This window comes from Emydura macquarii, unplaced genomic scaffold (assembly GCF_026122565.2).
Source record: "Emydura macquarii macquarii isolate MOO-44397 ecotype Brisbane River unplaced genomic scaffold, CSIRO-AGI_Emac_v2 contig_3114, whole genome shotgun sequence".
In the NCBI taxonomy this organism is placed as follows: Eukaryota; Metazoa; Chordata; order Testudines; family Chelidae; genus Emydura; species Emydura macquarii.
Window position 1 is genome coordinate 5,445,455 of NW_027133251.1, and position 23,603 is coordinate 5,469,057.

Below are 23,603 nucleotides of genomic sequence, written 5' to 3' on the forward strand. Positions count from 1 at the left end.
ACTGCTCATTTTTTCACCTAGGGATTTTTATTAATGTTTATCGTTTTTCCTAGGGTGCTGAGCACTGAGCAGTTTACACACACTAGTGAATGTATCTTCATACCACACCTCTGAGGGAAGAAAGTACCATCATCCACGCTACATATCAGAAGGGGAGGTGCAGAGGGCTGAAGTGGCATGTGTAAGGGTCACATACGATGTATATGGCAGAACTGTCATCTCTTGAGTCTCAGTGCCATTCGTCAACCACACGACCTTAAAGCTGTTGTTTCTGTACATTTGTTATCAATTAAATAGTACAGCACAGCTGATCATTATAAATGAATTACACATTTGCAGATCACTGAATTATAAAAGGTACAACTCACTGTATTACACCTCTGAGTTCTAGCGCAGAGAAGAACAGTCCCCCTTATAACTCAGGACAGAGAAATCTCTTCCACCCCCATTATATTTATTTTTCTTTGTCTTTACATGGGCACGTGATAAACAAGGGGGAGATTTGCAAGGCACCAGCAGGAGATAGGCTTTTGCAATTGGAATTGGGTACCTAACTCCCATCGGGACCTTTGAAAAACTCGACCCCCAAATCTTATCTTTAAGGCTTAGTGTGACGTCAGTGTCCCTGCTGATCTACAACAGGAACATTTTTTCCATGATGAGTTTTACATAAGAAAATACTTGTAAATATAATTAAACAGTGTAAGTGAGCCTGCAGGGAAACATAGCTTCTCATAGCAGATCTTCTCTGGATCCTGAATGCAACTATTCTTATCAGGACTCATAACACTCAGATGGGAGTGGAGAACATGATTTTCCTGTTTATATTCTGTCAAAATCCTCATGTCTTCTATGTTTTTCATCCTAGTATGTGTGGGAAGAGGAAAGATTATCTTGTGGTTAGGATACTAGCTGAACATTTTCCAGACCCAGGTTCAGTTCCTTGCTGTGTCTGATTGCCTGTGTTATCTTCTGCCACTCACTTAATTTCTCTATGCCTCAGTTCACCATCTGCAAAATGGGGATAGTAGTTCTGCCCTACCTCACAGGGATGTTGTGAGGAATAAATATATTCTAGATTGTGAGATGCTCAGATACTGATGTGATGGGGTCTGTAAAAGTACCTAAGATAGATAGTTGCCACAGAAACTCACCCAATAATTTCTGCATCAAGCCCATCACTTTTGTTTGAGATAAAGCATTTCATTTAGAAATATATCCAGTCTTGATTCATAACAACTTTGAGTGATGGAGAATCTCATTGTTCCAATAGCTGATTATTCTCACTGTTAAACAGGTATGCTTTATTTGTAGTCTGAATTTGCCTACTTCCAACCACTGGATCTCATTATATCTTTTTTTCTGCTACCTTAAAGACCTGTCTACTATCAGAAATCTCTTTCCCATGTAGCTACTCATAGATTGTGAGTTAGTTACCTCTTAACCTCCTCTTGGATAAACTAAACAGACTGAACTTCTTAAATCTCTCTCAACTACTTTTTACCTAGCTACTCCTCCCACAGTCCTGGTTGGCCCTTCCTCCAGGCCCATAAATGACCTAAATCAACTCGACAGAAAATGTATTCACACCTAGCAGCTCCAAGAGCGCTACATGTCTTCAGCCCTCATCAGGTAGATTATATCCTCCAGCCAGATGTGTAAGTACAGGGGGAATAGTTTCAGACTACAGCAGGAATCTGAACACAATGATAACTTCAAGTGGAGTGCCTCTTGTAAATAGTCCAGCACTCAGATGATATGCTGAAGTTCAGGGTGTTTGAGGCCCGTGTTGGCCAAAATCTTGTTTTTGAAATATATGTAAGAACAGAGCCACAAACACACACACACACCCCCACTTCCTACCAAAAGGTACATCAGTCTGAATCAAAAGCTAAAACCTCAAACTGACTCTTACTGTTCTACCCTCTTAAATGTTCATTCAAGTCTGTCTGTACTTTGTATGATTTTAAGATTGTTTGTAAATGTCTGTACTATGTCCACTGGCCAGTTTATCTGTTAATTTTACCTGCTTCCAATATATTTGTAAAAATCCTATTCGAAGTACAAAAGCCACACTGTGCAATGTAATGTATCTATCTAATTGTGAAAGACACTGTCAAAAATGAAATAAGGTTTGCTCTAAAAATAATATGTAAGTTCTTCAGCTAGGAGTTGGCCCTGAGTGATTGAAGTGTGAATGGCTGAGCAATTGAGTTGGGTGTAGACAAAAAGAGTGATTGAACAATTGGTCTGAGTAAGGGATATCGAAACAGACATGAAGAAAACACCAGCCTCACCTAAAACGCTTGAGGAAGAAGAAAGAAGCAAAGATGATCAAATGGCCGAAGAGGAACCCACCCTGATAACTTTGGAGCCAGCACATTTCAAAGGACAAAATCTGATCAGGCTTGCAACAATGTGGGTGATTAAGGATCACACCAAGAATGCAGTTGCAGCATAGACTGACATGGGGTACTTTCCCTATAAAATGGGACAAGAAGATGAAGGCTGGAGGTTCGGGTCTACAACATCACATCAGCCAGGAGTACCGATGCGCATCGGCAGAACCTTGCTCCTCATCCTCATGCTCTAGTCACCTGGCCAGTGACTATCATGAGCACCAAGAAGCTGGTAACTATGACATCTGGAAGATCCCTATGTATGTTTGTCTGTCTCTATCTGTGTGTGCCTGTCATTGTGTGTGAATGTGAATGAAAGCATCAATTGAAACATGTGTCTCTGTAATAATGTTAATACTGTTTTCCTAGTGTTTACATTATTAGTAATGCTATTTCATTGGTAAAGCACAATATTGATATTATTGCAGTGTTGATACTTTTCTTTTCTTTGATACTATCTACAGAAGTTTCTGTGTTCACAATAAACGTGGCTTGTTGCCTTATCCCCTAATAAGATCCTGTAATATTTGTTATTTGGGTAACACCCGGAAAGAGCAAAGTTGAACATCTAGGTTCTCCCTCCCCACCAAGGATTCTCTGAACCCAGCTAACCAGCTGAGTAGACAAAGGTTGTGAGGGTATCCCCTCCTGACAAGAGCAGGCATTGTACAGATGAGGGTCAATGGGTTGTCTCAGGAAGGCAGGCATCTCTGGACAACATCACACCAATCAGATCATATCAGTTTCCCACCAGAGCAGAACAGTCCTTCTCTCCCAAAAGGCTAAGCATAACCTCCATAGACTGGAAAAGTGGATTGGACCAAGGCATAGCAGGTAGCTTGCACTAAGGGGCCTGTAAGCGTTTCTGGTTCCGCGGGAGGCCACAGCGGCTTCCTACAAACAGGGAATAGCTCGCGTTTGGCGAGTGAGTAATCCTACTAGTCCGCCCTTAGGCAGGGTGAGCAGCAGTTACTCGCTCCGGCCCCCGGTCAGGGCGGGCGAGCCAAGAGTCAGTGGCTCCAACCCCTAGGCGGGGTGAGCAGGCAGATCGCTCAGGCCCTCAGGCAGGGCGAGCGAACCAGGAGTCAGTTGCTCCAACCCTTAGGCAGGGTGAGCAGAGGCAGATCGCTCAGGCCCTCAGGCAGGGCGAGCGAACCAGGAGTCAGTTGCTCCAACCCTTAGGCAGGGTGAGCAGAGGCAGATCGCTCAGGCCCTCAGGCAGGGCGAACGAACCAGGAGTCAGTTGCTCCAACCCTTAGGCAGGGTGAGCAAAGGCAGATCGCTCAGGCCCTCAGGCAGGGTGAGCGAACAAGGAGTCAGTTGCTCCAACCCTTAGGCAGGGTGAGCAAAGGAGGCAACAGCTTCAGGCGGGGTCAGGAGAGCAATTCTCCTGGGGTGGCCAGGGAACGGGGGAAGGGGAGGGGGACGCAGGCCCACCCGTCTCCACTGCGTCCCAGCCCAGGGCCCTAGCAGTGGCAGAAGCGGCTGCCACTGTGCCGGCGGGGCTCCCGCCGCAACACACCGGCTATGATGCAGCTCCAGCCACAGGCCGTGGCTGTCCCTGGGCTACTTCCTCCCCACTGCCCCTAGTACCTGCTTCCTCCGTGGCACGGGGATAGTCCACCTGGTCTAATGCCGTCAGTCCTTCCTCGTCAATGGGGGGTAAGGCCGGAAGCTCCTCTTCCGGGGGCAACTCCTTCAGGTCGTTGGAGGTGGGGACTGGCTCGGCCTCGGGCAGCTCCTCCAAATCCTGTCCCACTGCAGGGAGGGGCTCGGCGGCCGGCAGCTCCTCCAAATCCTGCCCAGCCTCCGGGGGTGCTCGCCACTCGGACTGCTCGGGGGTTTCAGCCCAGCCCGGCGGCTCCCGAGCACGGCCCCGGGCTCGGGGTGGGGGTAACTCGGCCCAGTCGTCCTGGCCGGGTTGCCTTGTCCAGCTCCTTGAGGGCCCAATCCAATCCCCGGGCCCAGGTGGGGCCGGGGTTCACCGTCGGCAGCTAGGCTCCGGCCTAGGCCTCTGCTGGCGGGGCAGCACGTCTGCCTCTGGCAACAGTCTGCAGCTTACTGAGCTCAGGGACCGGGCTTTTGTACTTCCCCTTCCTGTTGGGGCTCCGCCCAGGGGCTGCCAATTGGCCTGGCCGGGTGGCCCTATCACGGCCCGGGTCCCCTGTTGCCGGGCAGACTCCAGGGCAGGGTGTGGGTTGGACCAATCAGGGCTCTCGGGCCCTTCCCCAGGCTCTGGTTCCGTGGGAGGCCACAGCGGCTTCCTACAGGGCCCTTTAAGCCATCCCTTTTGTTCCGCTCCCTAAGGGCAGCATATTGGCTGGAAGACAGCGTAAGTTGCTGCAAAGCACATTCCCTCTCCCATCTGTGTTCCCTTGGCTGCCCACCAAACCCCGTCTGTTGTGTTCTTCCCGTTTGCCCATTGTATCTCGCTCCTCCGAGCCCCTACATTCACCCAGCTTGCTTCGGCTGGGGAAAATGAGGGGAACAACGGTCTACAAGCATTGCAATCTCAGTTCACTGGTGCACAAAAGTTCAATTCTGGGCTAAGCAGGGGCCGTTTTCAGTGCCCTCACAGGTGCTCCCAGGAAAGCACTACCACTGCAATTGTGTAAAGGGACAGTATGGGCTCAGCATGTTGGAATTCAAATGAAATAGCTATTCAGTCATGGTGAGGATATTCCCTGTAAATGGCAATCATACCATTGCTGTTGTAGTGGAGAAGTTTTGATGATAACTATTTTTTCATATGTTTCCACAAAGAAACCCTAGTAACCTTATTTTCTTGGGTCTCACTGTGCGACACAGAAACATAACTAAGAAAGTGTAAACTTCCAAAAATGATCATAAACCAGTTTGCAAATTGTTTGACCTTTAAAATCTGATATCTCAAAATCCAAGAACAGAATCAATTCTTCGGTGTCCTAGTAGAAAGAGGGGAATCTTCTCCTTCCAAGGATATAAAGATCAGATTCCCAGTTCTACAGTAGTGCAAGATACTGGATCTTAAACATGTCATTGGGTCCAAGATTCAATACTGCTCATCCTAGGTTTCAGCAAAGTAATTTTGGAGGAAAACAATCTACATTTGTTCAGAAAAAAAAAAAAACAGCAACCATTTTTGTGATGGGTTGATTTCAGAATAAGTATCAGTTATTAACAGCTGTTCGAGTGTTTGGGATATTGGAATAATCCCTGGCATTGATGCATTAGTGGTCAGAGTGCACATGCAATAGACAAAGACGCATGGCAGACTTATCACCACCTCATATGCTGTGGTCCCTATCACCACTACATGCAGTGCCTACCTAGCACAGGAGAGTTATGTAATGATTCTCAAACACACTATGCCATTGAAGCTGGAAGTGATGCCAACATCATTAGCAATCTATATGTGGTTATATGTTGTATGTTCGTAGTTTGAAATTTTTAATAAAAGAAACACTGCTATGTACAAATAGATTTGATATTGGCAAAGGCAACCCTACCTCTGAGCTCCTTTTCTTCCCAGCTACAAGAGAAATGAGCTAATAGAAGCAGGTCTCTCTCCAAATAGAGAGTTTATCTCCTATCAACCTTGTGTCACTTCACCTTGGCAACATTTCCTGCCTATCTGCCCACGCTAAGAAATCAGTGTGATCTAGTGAAACAGCAGGATCACAAATGCCTAACCTTGTGAGAGAACATGCTTCTGTGATAGTCTCTCATTCCTATTAGGTCTCCCACTTGCCAGCCAGGTCCTAAAATGTCTGCCCAGATAATATGATGATGGGTGCAGTATAAGAAGGTGAATAGAATGGAATTTGCTATCACTACAAGAAGGCAATAATAGAGATGTTAAACTAATAAGCATTTTATTCATCAAAGGCCAGGTTACAATAGTCATGTTGAGTAGCACCTTCCTCCACAAACCACCGCCAATGATTTCAGTGGGACTATGGGACTGTTTATATAGTAAGATGGTACATATTGTCAAGTAAGGAGGCAGAACCTTTCCCACAGTGCATGCTTTTCATGTGAACTCCTGATCCAGGGATTCTACTCAATTTCTGCAGTGGTCTAATTTGAGCACTATTCCAGAATCATTGGTATACTAGTGAAAAGCTGCTCATGCTACAAACTGCCATTTGTGTCTGACTCATAAAAATAATTACTAATCAAGATTGAATATATTTCCCCCCACAACCTTTCAGTAACAATAACAGATGTAGTCAATAGCAGAATTGGAACTGATAATAATTTGCCCCTAGCACTACCGTGTATGATCCTCCTTTTCATCGCTGTCGTTCCAACAAAGAAGGAAATGAAGTTCATGGCTGTCTCTTGATCCTAACTGTTGAGATGACCGGAGTTGATAGTGATCTTCTGAGGATATCAGATTCACTTTGATAAGAGCTAATGGTCTTGTTAATCCCTCTATTACTTTAATTCAGAGAGGTTGAATGTCACTGTAGGAATACCATTTACTTCTTTAGGAGATCTCACTAAACTACGTACACAGGGGTGAGAAACTCTAAGATTGCCACCTGCACTTTAACTCTGCTCCACCAATTAACAATATCTGATACTACTATAGAACAGATTGGGGTATAAATCCTCACGTGTTGTGATGTACACCAGCCCCACTAGCTTCTGTAGGGTAGGAAGAAACTTCCCCTATGGGTAGGATATTCAACAATTATCCATAAGAGGAGAAAGGATAAAGGAAATTAGGTATTATATCATCTCCAGTATTCCATTGTATCAGATGTGGATGCCATGAGGTTAATATGGGCTGTCAGTCAATAAAATGAGGTACAACACACTAGCAGATCAAAGACTCAAAGCTTCAGTGTACTATATGTTGTTTACTATACAGATATATTACTGACAGCCAATATATTTTATCTACACAGTATGTAGATAAATGTTATGGATTTATTCAGAATGTAGTTTTCCATTTCAGTTATATAAGTTTTGAAAACTAGTAAACAGAGATATTATATAAAGGGACCTAGAGAGATTAGAAATATGAGCAGAAAAACACCAATATGAGGTTCAACTTGGAAAATGAAAGCTAATATATCTGAGGGGAAAAGAAAGCCAAAACATAGATATTTAATGGGAGAGAACTACCTGATAAGCATTATGCTGAAAAAGAATTACAGGTAAGAGTGGAAAGCAAACGAAACTTTGCAATACAATACTTTGCAGAAAAAAAAGTTAATGCAGTTAGTTTGGTTAGAACAAGAATCATTTCATAAGGCTAGGTAGGAAGTTTCCCGCCTTTACGGTCTTAGTACAATTTCATCTGTCCAGTTGATTCTGGGCAGAGCTGGTTGAAAAAAAAAATGCACCCCAAAAAAAATACCATTTGAATTTTTTCCCCCACAAGGGAAATTTTTAAAATGAAGATTTAATTTCTTTCAAATTGAATGTCAATTCCAACTGAGTTTTGGCAACTAAAAAAAATTGGATTTTTATTTTAACCCCTTCCTCTCACTTTTTTCCCTTCTTCAACACAAAATGCAATAGAAAGAATAATGCGAGTCTTGTTAGTTTTTTTCCTCATTCTTTCCTCTCATCACCCCTTTCCCTACTTCATCCACTCCATGACTTTTACAAAATTTCTCAGCTTTGGAAAAGTCACAAATTGACAAAATGACAAATTTTCCCTATTTCATTTTTCCTTCTCACCGATCAAAATGTCTTTAATTATCAAGTGGAAAGTTCGCATTTCCCTTTTCCAATATTTTTTCCAAAGATGGAGAAGTTATGAAAAGCTATCGGACAGAAAAAAATAAAAGGAATAAATGAAAGGGAGTGGGGGAAAAAACAAAATTTTAGAAAATTGAAATTTAAAAAAATGCTTTGGTTTTCAAAAAAACAAACCAAAACTTTTCAGTCAAAATGAAGCAAAAATGAAGATACTTCATTTCATTTGTTTTAAAATGTAGCCTTAAAAATTACATTGTCTCAATAATTACATTGTCTCAATGCTTTTGACAAAAGCCCTCTTTCGTTGAAAAATATGCACCAGTCCTAGCCCTGGGCACATACCAGAAAAATACTGAGAACAACAAAGAAGATCCAAACAGCACTGACTTGTGAGGAGAGATTCAGAGAGTTATATCTTGTCTAAGTGATTTCTATAGGAGAAGAACTTATAGTAAAAGTGGGTGGGGACACGTACTAGTATCAAGATTGGTTTAGAAAAGGGAATATTTAGTTTCAACATCAATTTTAGGTCAGTTCTCTCCATTTTAGTCAGTTTTCTCTTGAACACATTTCTGTGATTTAGCAGCTGATTCAACTCCCGCTGAGGTTAATAGAAAGACTCCGTTGAATTTAATGGGAGTTGAAGCAGGCCACTTGATTATAAGATCTCTGGACTGTATCTTATTTTTTTTTTCCTTATGGTGCTTAGTATGATTCTCGTGCTGTAGAAATAAATCAGCATCATTAGCAATGGAGTTATTCTAAACATAGAATGGTGCAGTCAGGGTAGTTTTTGGCTCTATGATTCCGGGGAGTTACTAAGGTGTAGGAATGATTCACCAGCTGTTGTACCCCCGTATGGCTGGGTGTGGGGTAGCTAGCTCTCCTCCTTTTGTGCCCCTTGCTGACAGCCATTCTGACCCTGCGTTGGCCTGTTCTTTTTGTGACTCAGGCCCCTAGCTAAAATCCTGCCCCTTCTGGGTAAACCAATACTCCATCTGTCCATAGTCGGTCAGCCTCCCATTGAGCCTTTGGCCTGACTCCAGACTACCCATGGTAACTGGGGTTTTCAATAGTGCATACCAACATCTCCCTTGATTGCAGAGGTTTCTGCTCCAATTGCCTCGGTGGGATGTGAGAGAAACCCAGGTCCTCACTCACCTCTGGGTTCTACTCCAGAGAACATTTAATAAGCAGTCAAGGCCTGGCTAGGCCAACTCCTTGCTGACTCCCTAGACCACTTCCTACCTCAACCTGTCTTTGTTTTTTCTCCCACAACATCTTCCCAGGCTCACTATGAAGTGGCATCACTCTTTCTAGAGCTCTTCTCCAGGCTCACTGCAGAGCTTCTTAGCACCGTCCACCAGCCAACCGGTTCTTCAGAAGGACAATTTTCTCCACTCCCCCAGCAGGGCTGTCCCTGACCCAGTAAGACTCCTTCTGCTCCCTGAAAGTCCCTTCACCAGCACAGAGAATCCTAGGCAGATTCCTTCCCCAAGATTTCCTCCCCAAATGCATTGCATTTCCTGTTATAGGTCACCTTCCTTCAGGGAGTCTTTGTCTGCCAGCAATCCCACTTAGCTCCTTGACTCCAACCAGGTTTTCTTCACTAAGGAAGCACGCACTCCCGCCCGCCCACCCGCCAGCCAGCTGCCCTCCTTCTTAATCCACCCTCACCCTAGCCAAGTCCAGCTGGACATGTACTGCAGGAGCAGTGGGGAGGATCTGATGGAACCCTCATTACTCCTTTCGGAGCCAGTGTAGATTTGGTACACCCATTGCATAGGGGTATGGAAACTACTGTGGTATCATTACACAAATTGAGAAGCTGAGATGAAAATAAAATATTAGGGTGTAATTTCCTTTTTATAACACTTGATCCTCAGCAACCTGATGTAATGTTTATATCAACAGTTAATGTCACTTACTCTATTATTTAATTAATGTGCATTCATTTGATCACTAGGATATTTTTTCTGTCGGCACTGTCATAAATAAGAGCAATTAATGGGACTTTGAAAACTTCTCTCACTGCAGCAAAGTCAATTAATCTTTTAAAATATTTAGCTCTTGACTCTGTTCTCAGATTTGCGTCTCTCCACAGCTTGTAAAACCAGGCTACTGTTCATGCATGAAGTAAGACGAGTAAGACCAGGAGCATACCCTTGGTGTTATAAGCATGACTTTCTCTATCTGTAACCATCTCTTCTGTCTACTTACATATTTGTAGAGATATAGCTATACACATGCACTCTCAGCAGAGTTGTTCAAAAATATCAAAAAGTGGCTATGACCAAAAAATTCTTTTCAAATCAGGTGCACATTTGTGTACTTTTCAATATTTATTTATTTATTGTCATACAGAAATAGAACATTTTGGGGGTATTTTCCCCTTTCTTTCCATCTGCCTCCTTTCCCACTTTTCCAGTGAAAAAGATGGAGAAATGGGAGAGAAAGAAAAAAAAATCAATTCTATTTCAATCAAACTAAAAGGGTTTGGGGTTTTGTGGGGTTTTTTTCTGTTGAAAAATTGAAAATGTGTGAGAAATACTAAATACAAAAGTGCATTTTTTTTTGTTTCTTTTGAAAACTTTCATGGAAAATGCTCACTATTTTTGAGCAACCATAACTTGCTCTACGAAGTTACATTTGCCCAACATTTTTTATTACAAGACCCTGTTTTTCCGGTGCTTATAACTTCATAGATTCATAGAGTTTAAGAAGAGACAGGACCATTAGATCGTCTAGTCTGACATCCTGTATATCATATGCCAGAAAATCCCATTCAGTGGCCCTTGCACAAAACCCAGTAACTTGTGTTTGACTAAATAATATGTTGCGAAAAGGCATTGTAACAGGATGAGTTGTCCAAGGACTGGAGAGCCAGTTCCTGGGTCAGCCCTGATTACAGGATGAGCCACATCTGGTCTGAATCAGCGTGTCTAATGTAAAAGGCAGCAGGGGTATAGGTGGTCACCAGTGGGAAATAAATCACAATAATACTGGTACGGAGACTGTGACATTTTTCCCATATTAAGAAAGCATCTCTGTGTCCAATTTGGTGATTATATAGTGCTCTTGCGCACCATGGCTCAAGAATATTTAAACTGCATGAACAGTTCACTGATGTGCTGGTAAAAGCTCTATTTGGCAGTGGTGTTTAGTAAAAGGATTGGAGATAGTCACAGAGAAAACGACATATTTGAACCCCCTGAACTTTGGCGAAGTTTGACTTGGGATCCAAACTTTGCATCTGACACTTTCTCTGGCACAGGATAACCAAAATGCTGGATCCAAACACTATAGAAGTTCACATCCAAATCTGAACTTTCCTCTTGCCCTTTGAGTTGAATTACATTGGAAAAAATTAAATTCCTCCTAAAGTATTGAAAGATGGAATTCTAAAGGTCCAGGACTGAAGTCAATGGCTTTGATATCATTAAACTTAAAAATAACTGTTTAACCAATAAGATTGCCGCATGCAAATAAACTTGGGTAAAGAATTGCTAAATCTCCTCTCATTTCTTAATACAAACTTACAACAACAGGCTGTTCCATGAATGCCTTAACCAATCTGTGGTCCTGATTTTCCTCTCAGTTATGCCAGTGGCATCGTAAAAAGTTTTAGTCTTCTAGCAGGGAATCTTTAATTACATATGATATTGCAAAATAAATAAACATCTGTAAACAGGCTGGAGGCCAGAAGGACAAGTGTTTATGTATATGATTTTAATAAAAGATATGTTTTGAGTTAAATCCCTGGGTGAGTTATCTAATCTAGAAAATGCAGCACAAGAATGTGGTGAATGAGTTTATACACGAGAGCTTTGCCAAATTGGGTGTTTTCAATTCACAGGGATTTTTATGCCTTCTTTTTTCCAGGTCGATTCACATGGAACATAATAACAAAAAACATAAGAATTGCCAGAGTGGATCAGACCACTGGTCTATTTAGCCCTGCATCCTGTCACACACAGAGAACAGCACCAGATGCTTCTGACAATGGTGCAAGGAACCCCTGAATTGGTAGATGAAAGATCATCTGTCCCCCCTGTAACATTCTCAACCCATACCCTAGTAGTTACAGAGCAGTTTAACCCCTGAATCATGATTTTTTTCTCTCATCCAAAAACTTTGTTTTAGATATTATCATACCCAAAATTTTTATTATCCATTTTGCTAAGTCCTTGGCTTCAATATCCCATAGCAATGAGTTCCACAGTCTAATTGCACATTGTGTGTAAAAATAGTTTCTTGATCAGTTTTGAATTTGCCACCTTTCAGTTTCATTGAATGCCCTCTTGTTCTTATAAGACAGAGAGAAGAGGATTCCCAGCCTATCTTCTCTAGACCATCATTATTTGACATGCTTTCGTCATGTCCCTTCTGATTCATCTCTTTTCTAAGGTCCCTTTCTTATCCCTCTGCATATAAGAGTTTTGCTAATGCCCCTGATTATTCTTGTCACCCTTCTCTGAATCCTCTGCAATATCATTTTTTGATGGGGAGTGGTGACTGATGGTGTACACAGCATTCCACTCAGGGCCAACTTTTAATTTTTGTCCATATTTTTCTTTAATTCACTCCCCCCCCCCTTCTTTTTTCCAACAGACCTAAATACTTTTTTAAATGAAAATGGAAATTTCTATTGAATTAAAAATCTAGTTTTCATAAAAAGAATTGGTTTTTTTCTCAAATAAAAATAAGAGGTTATGACATTTCACAATTTGAAGTAGAACAGAAGCCACTATTTTCTCCCTAATTCCAGGCAGACATTTCCTTAGGATCACCTGCTATTTAAAATGTTTCATTTGCTGCCTGATACAAGCTGAAGCCTCATCAAAACTGTGAATTTCAGATAAGCTTTTATCAGACTTTTGCTATAACCATCTCGGAAATGAGCTGTCATCAGCAAATTTAATCTGTCCCTGACTGCTTTAATTGTTAGCACCTTGCCTGCCAAATACTTGACATGGAAAGTTTTGTTAAGACTTTTAATTCAGTCAGAAGAGATTGCAGTTTTTTTCCTTTTATATTTACAACCGAAACAGTTAAACCTGTGGAGAACCTTGATTGAATACTTGAGTTATGGAAACCCGGCTGCATGAGTAGTATTCAATACTGCGGCTGGAATGTGCAGCTGTGAGAGCTCTGGGAAAGCCCAGCCTAAGAAATAAAGCTCTTGGAAATGTTTTATTTTTATTTGGCATGGGAAGTGTGGCTAAACAGAAAAGGACTGTCTTTGATCTTGTATAGAATTGTATTGGTTTTCTTCACATAATTGCAATAGGCCAGATCCTTGCCTCAATCTTCGGAGCATGCAGAGGTGAGGAAAGATGGACTTGTGGTTAGGACCACTGCACTAGGATTGAGGAACGCTGGATTCAATGTTTACCTTTTTATAGGCGTCCTGTGGGAGCTTGAGCAAGTTACATGGGGCTAGATTCACAAAACAACTTATGTTGCAATGCTCCTGTTGCAGTTCCTAACTCCCAGGCACCTTGCCAACTAGTGGAATCTACAGCTCTGAATTAGGTGCCCAATCGCTCCACGCAATTCATGGGGAGAGCTCAGCACCTCACTAGCCTTGTGGATCTAGTCTTTAGTGCCTGATCCTATTCCATTGAAGTAAATGGAAGATTTATATATTTGACTTTGATGGGGCAGGCTCAAACCCTTAATCTCTCTATAATTTACTTAATCTCCTATAAAATGAGGAATTGAGGCTAAGACAGATTCCTTTCCTCCCAGAGGTGTTATGAGGATAAATTCATAAATATTTGTGTGACACTCAGTTCTTCTTCTAATAGCTGAGTGTGTAAACAGTAGTCAGTTTCCTCCTAACTCTGCTTCTCAGTCCTGGCAGGAAGCTGTAGCTGAGCAGTGTGTGTGAGGATGTTAATTTGAAGACAATGAGGACCGAATGAATAATTCACAGCAAACAAGTTATTTGCTGGATCGTGCCTCTTTATTCATTATTCAAAACTGTTGGGAAACATCACTGTGGTACTTATTTTCTTATATTAAGATCTTGCAAACAGTTCATTGGAAATGTTATTTATCTGAATGTCACAAATTGTGCTGCTTTGGTTAGTTATACCAATCATGTGATATTGTTTCTCTTCCCTGATTGGATGAATTATAGAAATAACTAATAGGGAACAAATTGCAAATTTAAAATATTATAAATTGACAAAAAATGTGAAGTTCATTTGGAAAATATTTGAGCATCCAATATTAAAGTGTGCCATTGCATTTATACCAGTAAAGCTCTAATGCCTGAATAATCAGGGAAAGTGAGCACAAAAGAGTAGGGGACATAGTCTAACCAAAATTATTTTTCTGCTCTGAAAGAATATTGTGTGGAATCTTTTCCACCATTTTCTCATCTGTTATTCTGTCAAATAGGGGTTATGCCTGGAGCTCATTTAAAAAAATAATGAAAAATGGATTTCCAAAGGAAATAAGTTTTTAATGAAAAATTATGTTCCCATCTTTTCTTTTTGTTTCTTTTCCAATTAAATCAAAATGAAAGTTTTTGCTTAATTTTGAATGGAAAATTCCCCCTTTGTTTAAATTTTAAAAAATGTTCCAGTTTAGAAAATGAAACAAAATGACAATTTTCAATTTGAATTGATGTGAATCAGAAGTTTTTATTCTGAATTATATTGGGTTTTTGTTTGTTTGTTTGTTTTAACAATTCCAGGACATATTTTCAATAAATTAAAGCTTTTGTTTCATCGGAAAATATTTCTGGAAGGACTGTCTTGCACCACTAAAGTCAATAGGAGTTTTGCTATCGAGTCCAGTGTGGGCAACCAACTTAATTAGTTTTATGATGGAGCTTCAGACTGTTATGAACAGGATTATATGATGTGTCCAGTCATCTGCTATCACAGAGATCCCCAATGACAAGGGGGACACTTCAAGTCCCGCACAAATTGGATGGTGCAAAATTTCATGCATGCCCAGGAGAAACACTGTGTTCTCTATAACTAGGACTTACTTTCCCTCTTTACTGATTGGAACCATGTGTTGTCAAATGTTTGGATGCCTGGACTATAGCAGAATCTTTCAGTGTTTGCAATAGGAAATAAACAAAACAACCTAAATAAAAGGTATGACTGTATCAACAAGTCACCCTTATATAAATATGGTCATATGCTACTTTGTTTCTGTGCACAGACATAAATATTGAGGCAAACAATTCAGGTAAAACAAGGCACTATAGACCCAGCTGAGAAGGTGGAATAAAGTTCAGTACAAAACTTCATGAAATCATGGAAGCATCAACAGCTAATAAAGTCCCAAAGGAAGAAAAGTCCAACTAGCAATTTTAGTAAACTCTGAAAATTCTCAGAGTAGATACCTGGGAGTTAACAGAAGGATGATGGATGTTTATCTTGCATGAGAAGATGGCAAGTAGGGATTGGTGTCATTACAATCTGTTATTTCTAGCTGCATATTTAGGTTTGGAAGGATTAGATTTATTTGGAAGTGTTCGTGAACGTCAGTTTCACTGCACACACACAAACCAATGATAATAAACTTCCATCAATAATAATCAAAATTTACACATAGGCAAAGTAAGAAAAGTGCTGCTTGAGACCTTATTAGTTTGATTTAAGGTTATTTACTTTGTATATTTTGACACAGGATGATGACAGTTTGTGTTTTAACAGTTATACAGCTTTAGCTTTTTGAATCTCAGCATCTACTGTCATTAACTGTTCACAGTTGGGGGAAATTATAATTATTTAAATAAAAAAATCTAAAAAAGATTAAGAATAAAGATCAATATTATCCATCAAAACTATAAAAAAAAATTCAAATTCTGCCAGGCCTATGTATATTAAAACAAATATTGACTGGAGACCTGGAGATTGTACTTAGAAAGGCTTATTCAAAACCCACAGAAGTCACTTGATTTCAGTGTGAATCAGGCCCATAATGCCTATCTCTACTTCCTTCCTCCTCTCTCCTCCGTTCCTTTAGCCGTGTTTGTCCCAGCACTTCTCTTTATTTGGACTGTAAGCTCTTTGGCTCTGACTCTGGATAAGGCAATCTCTTACTATATATACCGAACCTGCAATAGGGCCTTGGGCAGTTTGAGGCTCTCTTTTTCATGGAATGGAAGAAGAAAGAATAACTGATGAAAGCAGACCGAGATGAGCCAGGATATTAGGGACATGTGCATGAAGGTTGGAGAAATTATTCTATGTTGTGACACGGTCTATCAGGCCTTTTCTGCCTCCTACAGCCCATCTCTGCTCCAACACCCTATCTCAAGGAAAACCCGCTCAAGCTAAGCTACCAACAAGACAGGGTCCTCCAAAGACCTAGAAAGGCCAGGAGTAGTCATTGACCAATCAGGAGCCAGCAGATTAGTTAAGAAGGCTTGCCTACTTCTTCTTAGGGGCACTGTAGGGTGAGACTAGGACAGAGGCAGATCTCCTCAGTGCAAGCCCAGGGCCACTAGGGGCTTGCCTTTGAGGTTTGCTTACTCAAAGATGCAGGCAGCAAGAGTCTGAGTTAGTTCTTTTTAATTAACTGGTTTGAGACTGACACTGAGTTTACAGCACAGGTTTCCCTGCTATGAACAGGCTTCTGCAACTTTTAGACCAGGAAGGGAGCCCCTACAGTATCAGTCTTGGCCTCGCAGGTGTGCACTGGAACAGCCCCAGCTGTGACATACCTGTATACACTTACTGAACCAAAGCCATGGTTGGCGTCAGAAGGTGAAATACTAATGGAATCAATAGCCTGGAACACTTAAATCTAGAGAGAGAGCGTGGAGGAATGACAGTGGGGATTCTGGCCTATGCTAAGGCCCCTTTGCCTACACTGGCTGGCTACACTTATCATCCTGGAATGCCCCTTTTCTGGCTTTTTCAGATGGCCTCCTGTGGTTGAGGCCTGTCCTTCCTTTAACGCCCCACCTTTTCTACAGCAGTAAGGTCTTTCAAGTTCCAGATAACACCCTCCATCAGCATACAAGTCAGTATAGAAAACCCCACACAGTCATTTGCCTCTTCTGGGACTTCTTTTCAGTCCATCTTTCTAGCAAAAATAGAGTCTACATCATAAATACCTCTGGACCTCTTACCCTGCTGGGTTTAAGGTTTCAGCCTCTCTTCCTCTTCAATCCAGCTGTCCATCCTTCCTCAAAACATTAGCTGGTGCAGTCACATCCCTAAAATCCTGTGCCTTCAGAGGTGTCCACTTCAGGGGGTTTGTCTGGGCTCTTGCAGTTCTTCTTCTTTTTTATCTGGCTCCTTATCCAGCTTTTCCTCCATGAGAGGACTTCCACTAATTCTCTTCCCTGTGCTGCCTCCTTTCACTTCCCTGCATTTGTTCTTTTGAGTTCCTCCCCTCAACCTGACCACACCATCGCCAAGTACATTGGGTGAAATTAATACAGCTCTTAGATGCCTTATACCCCTTTTTAGGCTTGGGTAGAGTTTCTACACCCCCTAACAAGGGCCTTCATAGATTTTAAGGCCAGAGAGGACCACTGTGATTTTCTAGTCTGATCTCCTGCATAACACAGGCCATAGAACTTCCATGAATCCATTCCTGCTTTAAGTCCCACAGCTGTGATTGAACTAGAGCATATGTTTTTTCCTAAAACAACTGATCTTCATTTAAATATTTCCAGTGATGAAGAATCCACCACAACCCTCTGTAAATTGTTTCGATGGCTAATTAACTCACTATTAAAAATTCACACTTTATTTCTAGTCTGAATTTGTCTTTGGGCCATAAAAGTGCCCAAACCAGGCAGTTGAAGATTGCTTCGGTGTGAAATAACATTCATTCCCTCTAAATCCTTCTGCATTCCTCTGCTATAGTGTAGAAAAGGGCAAGAATGGATGCTTCCAGGTCCTTCTGAAAGAAGGAGTTGGGAATCAAGCTCAGAACCCAGATACAGATTCTGATGCACACTCATGGAGAACCGGTTCCCTTTTTGATGTAAATTGGTGTGGCCCCATTCAAGTAATTGATTTACATCAGCTGGGCCTCAGTCTGGTTATAATACCACTTACCCACTGGACCAATGTACTAAAGACACATTTTCTAGCTTCAGAGATGATATGGCAAAAAAGGAGCTTGAAAAGAAATAAACCTAATAGAAGCAATTATTTGACAGTCATTTTAAATAAAATATTAATCTAAGGATTTCAGCTCTCTATTTGTATAGACCTCCTGGCTGTCTATGAACTAGTCACCATAACAAACAGTCCTGAGTGTCTTAATTCTATTCTTTTCTTTATTGAGTCCCATCTTCCAGGAAATTTTTTTGCTCTAGACAAAGCAACTCCAAAGTTTTCATGTGTCTCCTTGACAGATGCAAACATTATTCCCATTGTGTCCTCACTGAATGAAAAATTTAAAGTGCAGAGCTGGCACAGGGAAGATTGACTGGATTCTAAATGAACGTTCTGGTACTAATGTAAAACTAGAGGGAACAGAGACCAGTAATGAAGTGAAATACAAGGTTAAGTATTGGAAACTAATTAGCTAGTTCATCAGCGACAACTCTTTGATGGTCTGAACTGCTTCCAGGAAGATAAGGGTATATTGTTTAAAAAAACAATGAAAGTCCAACTCAGACTCGCATAGAATTATTTCATATTCACATGCAAATCCAAAGGTATAGATACATTCAAAATACTAATATTCTATTAGTGTGTAGCTAGATAGAGCATGAGTCTCTTACTTGCACCACTATAATTCAGGAGTAAATCCACTGATGGCCACAACATAGTCCAAATGAAAGGATGATCAGGCCCTCTCTCTTTATCCTAATTTACACCAGTTGTACACGATTATGACTCCACTAATTTCAGTGGAGTTTCTCATGATTTACCCTGGTGTAGATGAGTGAAGAATCAGGCACAAAAACCATGTAGTAGATTCTGTGTCTTGCTCCACTCCGTTATGTTGTTCAGGCAGTGCAATGGGAGTGGAGACTTGCTGCAAATCCCTTCTGGGGATGCCTCCATCATTTGGGGTGTCCCAGACAAGCACACAGCTGGTGGAGTTGGCTCCTATGCCACTCCCCCGACAGTCCCAGTGCAGGGGCCAGGGAAAGGAATGGTTCTTCGAAGTGGTACATATTAGAGTTGTGCTCAGCTGTGCACAGAGCGGGGGCTATACAAAGAATCAGTTGGACATTGAAAGTTAGAGTTGGGAGCAGCCTGTATCTATGTCATCATCCCTGATTGATCATGCGGCTATTTGGACAGATATCCCAACAGGAGTTAATGCAGCCTCAGGCTAATGAGAATACTGCTGACTAATTGCCTGAAGCAGCAATGTCTCCTGCAGAGTCCCTGCCAGGGTAGTTACTGTGCAGCCGTAGAGCGCTCATCCCAACAGTTGCCTGGCCTCTGTTCTCTCTGAAGTCAATGGGAATTGCACCTATTAGCATAAGGGTTGAATTTCTTCCCAGGGCTTTGAAAAGCCCCATCCAAGATAAATGTAATGTGATAACTAAATTTGGTGGGGAAACGGCCATGAGAATAGCATTGTCATGAAACATCCAGTCATTAACTAATTCCGTAGAACAGAAGAGGTACAGGAGAATCTAGTCAAATTGGGATCATTTTATCCTCACTATTTACCCATCAAGATTCAGACACCCTAACACACACTCATCTCTATTTTCCAACACCAAGGTTGGGGAAGCCCGCTGTTATGAACTGATCTTGTTAATTTTGTTTGTCTCTCAACTTAAATACCTGGAGTACCGTAACCAGACATTTCAAGTCTCGGCACTCTCCTTCTATTCGCTACCCACTGAGGTACCCCGTTGCACCATGGGGACTTTGGGTTTCTGACCTTGTTGGGTCCCTGCTTCCTTTTAAGGAACCAGGAGCATGGTCCTGCCAGTGTTTCACTCTCCATCAAGTTCTGCTATCAGGGAATCTATTCCCCCACTGCAACGCCTAACTCACATTGTACAATGCATTAATGCTCAAGCAGGGCCACTGAAATCAATTGGAAATCAGTTGGACTGTTTGAGAAGTAAGATATCACATAATGTTCATGGCTTTAAAGCTTAGAGCCAGATTCCAATCTCAGTTACACCAGTGTTAGTCTGCAATACCTCCACTCAAGCCAGCTACCACCATTATAACCAAGAACACATTCTGGCCCTACAGGCTAGACTGAGACCCACATTACATGCCAGCACAAACAAGTAAGAAAACACTACTACATGAGCTACCCGATCCTTGAGTCCACATGTGCAGGAGTAAATGAGGTCCACATCTCTTGCTTCCTTCCTAGAGCAAGAGAGTTGGTGGGGAAAAGCAGGGAAATGGGTAGCCTTGTCCTTATCTCCATCTCCCTACTAGCTGGCCAGAGTAGATGAGCCACCAGAAAATGGGGCAGTAGTAATTTTCTACTGGTATAGGTCAGGAGTAAATTACTACCCCTGGGAGCAAGTTGGAAGCAGACATGTTTCTGAGGACACATCTGGAGTACAAATTTATGCTGATGCAAGCTTTATGTCGGCATAAAGCTGGTGCAGTGAGTATATCACTTGCATGTGTGCATACTTGGCTTCTTGCATGTGCCCTATGTATACTCACCAGGAGTTCTTATATCAATGCATAGTACGGTGCACCATGCATTGGCATACCAGAGTGAAACTCTCCACCATCCAGCACAATGCATGGTGGCAATGCATGGTGGGACAGAAACGAGTCGTGCAGAGGTGACTGGGACTACGGGGTCAAGTTCCCATCATGCAACTTTCTCAAGCCCTCTAATACCATCTCTATCTCATAATGTTCATACCTATTTTGAAAATTCCACAAACCCACTTGGGACTTGTCACTGTCTGACAACCCTCACAGAAGCATGGAGCATGCACAGGTCTGCATCACCATCATAAGCTTTGCAAGCGCAGGACACACAATCATCCAATATTTGCAGAAGTTCAAGAAGCGTTGCAGGGAATGTGACGATTTCCTGAAGGTTAGATTGCTGTGGGGCATAACAAGAAACGTTTCAAGATTGCTGGTAGTGTTCATGAAGCAGTTGCAACTGATGGAGCACAGCTTCTGGGCCAAGAAGTGAGCACCAACTGGTGGAATCATATCGTAATGCAAGCTTGGGTTGATGACCAGTAACTGCAGAACTTTTGGATGCACAAGGCATCCTGGATATGTGTGTCAACTCTCCCCAGCCCTCCAGTGCAGGGACACCAGAAAGAGAGCTGCGCTGACAGAAGAGAGTGGTGATTGCACCGTGGAAATGTGAAAGGCTGGATTTCTACTGGTCAATGGGAAATCCTTTATTTTGAGTTGGAAAATCCACTGTGGGACCATTGTCATGCAAATGTGCAGGGCCTTTAATCATTTCCTGCTAGGTAGAACTGTGATGCTCAGCAACATGTATGACATAATGGATGGATTTGCAGCAATGGGATTCTCAAATGGAGGTAGAGCGATAGATGGCACGTACATCCCTATTTTGGCACCAGACCACCTTACCACAGAGTACATCACTAGAAAGGGTTATTTTTCTATGATTATAGAAGTGGTGGTGTATCACTGGATATTCTTCACCAATAACATTGGCCTGTCAGGGAAAGTACATGATTCTCACATCTTTAAGAACAAAGGACTATTCAGAAAGCTACGATCAGGGACTTACTTTCCTGACTGATGGCTTGCCATTGGCGATGCTGAAATGCCAATAGCGATCCCTCCCCCATCCCCATTACTCTCCTGGCTCATGAAGCTGTTCATCAGCTACTTCAATAGCACCAAGGAAAGATTCAAGTACCAGATCACCAGGTGCAGGATAACCGTTGAATGTGCTTTTGGTAGCTTGAAGGGCTGCTGATGCTGTTTACTCACACGATTGGACCTCGGTGAGAAAAATATCCCAATAGTTATAGCTGCCTGCTGTGACCTGCATAATATCTGTGAGGGAAAGGGGGGAAATTTGCTTCCAGGGTGGAGGCACAGGTGGACGGCTGCCTGCCAAGTTTGAACATTCAGAAGCAAGAGAGCTATACAGATCTGGGAGGCTTTGGGGAAAAAAAACACTTCAAGAGCAAACCACCGTTATATATTGTGATGTAATGTGCTCTACCTGCCCCTGCATTTTGGGGGTCCTGTTAGGAATTGCGTGTTGCTTGGTGCACATCTATGTCAATAGACAATTCACCTATTCATTTTGTAGTGCTTCCTGTACGGTTATGATAATTACAGCGTGTGTTTGTCAATGATCCTATGAGTTGTGTCACAGTGTACAACAACATGTAAGTGGGTGCTTTCACTACCACCAGGCATTCTGCAGCATATGTTGCAAATAAAGATGAATTATTTTCCCAACAGTAGAATTTTACTGAGTAATGAAAACACTTCAAAAAAATCTGTGCACATTAAAAGCAAATCTATTAAAACCTTAATAATTTTTTTTTTAACAAAGCATAAAGAAGACGAAGGAACATTCATGTCCATTTCTGCTACACATACATCAACTGTGGATCTCACAGCTCACAGTATGTGAAACAGTTGTTGTTCTTATTGCCCCCTTGTGTGCAATGAAAAGGGGTAGGATGTGGTCCTTGTTGTCATCTGGTATTTTGGAGCGTGATAAGCAGGTGCTGTAGTGGCATTATTCATGGACGGAAAAGGGAGGCGTGCCCAGGATTTTTGAACCTATAGGTCCACAATAGTCTGCAGCATCTGTGTTTGCTGCCAGAGAAGAACCTGGAGCATCTCCCTTTTTGAATCCTGAGCCTTTCCCCTGTCCAATCTTTCCTTCTCCATGCAGTCTGCAGTATACATCCTCCAGGTGCAGGTATGGAGGGGAAACATTTTGAAGACGCACCGGTAGCAGTTGCAGATAAAACACAAGAGGTCACGTGTCACTAACAAAAGCAAAAGATAAAATACAGAACTTCCTTCACTTGCTTCTATGAAGTCTGAAACAAGACATGATTATTGATATTTATCACTGGGCATGCTTGCATATAGCACCACTCACAGCATCAGTCATGGTGAGGATGGAATATCAGGATAATGGAAATATGGAGGGAACATTGCCAGCAGCTTCTGGGGTGAAATGTCATCCCCCAGGAGTGATGGTGGCTTTGCTTGTTGGTTGGTGAGAACCAGTAGCAGCTGCTTGAAGTTTTCTACAAACTGGTCAATAGAAAGCAGCAAAGTCCAACCAGAAGCAGGAGTCAAATGGCTAGGGGACCAGGCCTCTAGGCCATGAAGTGAACACCTTAACCACTCAGTCATCCTGGCCAGCAGCGAGGAGAAGCTTCTCCACTCCAGGAGAAAAAACTCAGGTGTGCTCTCAGTCAGGGGGATGACACGTTGGCCCACACTCTACCGCCACCATCTCATGCGTAAGGTCATGCCACAGGCTTATGGCAGAAACCTTGCACTTCTGCGTGGAGCAACAGCCTGAAGGTGAAACGGCACCTACCCAGAACTCACAGAGCAGCACACTGGCTGCAGTGAGACTTTAAGC